Source organism: Elephantulus edwardii, unplaced genomic scaffold (genome assembly GCF_000299155.1).
Source record: "Elephantulus edwardii isolate Elephantulus edwardi_28Jun2011 unplaced genomic scaffold, EleEdw1.0 scaffold00100, whole genome shotgun sequence".
Taxonomy (NCBI): Eukaryota; Metazoa; Chordata; class Mammalia; order Macroscelidea; family Macroscelididae; genus Elephantulus; species Elephantulus edwardii.
Window position 1 is genome coordinate 6,267,624 of NW_006399850.1, and position 3,216 is coordinate 6,270,839.

Genomic DNA, 3,216 nt, shown 5'->3' on the forward strand with positions numbered 1-3,216 from the left:
GCAGATTATTGATAAATCGTCCACCGATCTTGACCCCACATTTCTCCTCATAGAGCCCACCCTCCCGGATAATCTGTTCTGCATACAGGTTGAAAAGGTATGAAGATAGGATGCATCCCTGGCATATGCCCTTCCCAATTTTGAACGATGCAATGTTCCCTTGCTCTGTTCTGACGACTGCCTCCTGGTCCAAGTATAGGTTTCACATTAGAACAATCAAGTATTCTGTCTGAGATTCTCATTCTTCTCAGAGTCAGCCACAGTTTGTTTTGATCCACACAGTAAAATAGGCTAAATAACCCCTTGGAAAAAAATTGGCCAGACTCATTCAACATTAAGTCCTTAGCATTGTTAATGTGTCCTTGCTCACTAAAATGTGTGATCTCCAAGTGTAGATACCACAACTTTTCAACATTTTGTCCCTGGTATCTGGAGCCCATGTGTTTTCCTCTGAATGGAAAAGTGTGGGTGAGAAATTCCTTATAAAGGTAATTATTGGCTTCTGGTTTTCAGAACAATCAAATCTTGGAAGAAGAGAAGTCACTGTGATCTTTATAAGCAAGAACGGTGAGTCTACATCTCACATAGTTCGGGTATGTTGTTAGGAGGGGTCAGTCCCTGGAGAAAGGCATCGGGTCAGTTAAAAAGAGGAAGTACTTTAACAGGATGGATTGATGTAGTGGCGGCAACAACGGGCTCAAGCAGGATAGAGATTGTGAAAATGGTGCAGAATCAGACAGGGTTTTGTTTATCTGGTCTCTATTAGTCAGGCAAACTTGACAGCACCTAAAAAGAATATATGAAGAATAAAGCAGGAACCCATTCTTGAGAAAATTGCGAAGATACTTCTGATCCGACCCAATTACCTCATCTGACTTTGATCTATCATGGAGTGATGTCTGTGATTGATGATATGATATGATATGATATGATATGATATGATATGATATGATATATGATATCATATGATATTACTATGATGATATGCTATAATACGCTGAGATATTATGAGATATTATGATATTCTATGATATGCTATATTAATGATATACTATCACACACTATCATACAGTGACCTGGAGTCCTATGTATCTCTTCAGGTGAAAATTAATAAGCATCCATGAGTTCCTAGACCACAGAATCCATTAATAACATAACTATTTCCATAAATGTTAATCAGAAAGAAGGAAGGACAGGAAGTGGCAGGAAGTTGTACTGCAATCCCAGAGGTGCGCAGTTCAAATCCACCAGATGCTCTGCTGGAGAAGGAGAGACATTCTCCTCCTGTACCAGTCAGATCTGATTTGACGGGACACACAAAAAAATAATTTATAAAAAAAGAGAAAGAAGGAAGGAATTAATAATTGTAACTGTTTACTATTCTAAGCTCTGACTTTGAATCATACTCTGGTTGGTAATTATAAAATCAGTGGCATAGTGCATGATGTGCTTCACTGCTAACTGCAAAGTCAGAAGTTTGAATCGAGCAACTGTTCCACCCAAGAAAGGTGGGAAATTCCTCCCATAAGTATTTACAGCTTTGGAAACCCAATGCCTGAGATCGCTAAAATATGACCAAGATGGAAAAGAGTGAGCTCCTACTTTAATTGACTCACCTTTACCTTTTCTCCTGAGAACCACAAAACTTCATAGTCCCCACCCTTTGTTCCATCCAACAGTTCTGAGAACATAGAAAATGTCCATATGTATCTCTCAGATAGCTGGCATGTTTTTAATCTTTAAATATGTTACAAAAGGGAAATACAAATTCTAATAAATTCTCATAGATGTGACAGTTTTAAGGCCAAAGAATGATATTTAAATAGAGTCTATGCTGAGAAATCTCAGGGAGGACAATAAAACAATGTCATTATCTGAAAGGAACTCATTGAGTTTCTTGCAAATCCTTATATTATTCTATAGGGCTTCCTTAACTGCTTACACCATAACAATTTTTCATCAAAAATCTCTTTATACATTGAAATTAAATTGTAGGCTTGCTCAAAAAAAGTTATTTGTATAGTTATTTCTTCAGCAGAAATAATTGGTTCATTGCATGTAAAATTCAATTCCTTTAGTGTTATTTCAATCCGTAAGTATCTAAATATTTAAAAAGTAGAATGTTCACTGAAATAACTATAATGAGCTTTTATTGAGTCTTTTTATTCTATCCAGACACATTATGAGTATCAAGTTTATCTTGCTACATTATAGATTTTATTCATACCTATCAATGTAGGAAATTAGTCTAAACATAATTTGAGGAGTTTTTCCTTCAAGAGTGATGTCTTTTAACAGTAAGATATGAAATCTATAGCCAAGTGCACTGTTCAATATGTCTTCTAATTGTTTCCATTCTGTATTTCCATTCTATATTAATCAATTATAATTTTCTCAAAACCATGATTACTCAAGAATAATTTAAGCAATAGTAAACATTGATTCTAGTATGGAAACTGAAATATATTAAAGTATATTATTTGTTCCCATCTCTTAAATATTAGGGAGCTCTGGTGACCTAGTTGCAAGAAGTTGCACTGCAATCCCAAAGGCATGCAGTTCAAATTCACCAGCTGTTCCACAGGAGAAAGATGGGCAACCTCCTCCTGTGTGATTAAATATTAAAAATAAAAGAACTCTTCATGTCTCCCTCAATTCTGTGGAAGTATAATCGAGTTGCTCCATCATTCTTTTATAGAGCAAAGATTCTATGTATGGAATGAGCTAAATCCTTGAAATTTATGTGTTGCACATTCTCACCTCTACACCTATGATTATAATATAATTTTGGACAAGTTGTCTTGGTTATGTTAATGAAAAATATTAATGTGGGGTGTATCTTCACTCAATCTTGAGATATGAAAGAGATTAAACAATCAAGCTAGAGAAGTAGAGGGGTCAAGCCTCATGACTATTGCTCAGGAGATAAGGCCCGGAAGAGGCAAGGATATTTCTCCAGAGTTGATAAGGAAGCCTTTACTAGAGCTGGCACCTACTTTCTAGCCTCCTGAAATATGAAAAAATAAATTTCTGTTTGTTAAAGCCAACTGTTATTGTTCTTTATATGCCATCAGTTTGCCTGCACCTCATAGTGACCCTAGTACTACTATAGCTCTGAACTCTATCATATGTTGAGCCAGTCTCACTGTCTCTAACACACCTCCCATTATCCCCATTACTGTGTCAATCCATCTCATCCTGAGTCTTCTTCTCTTT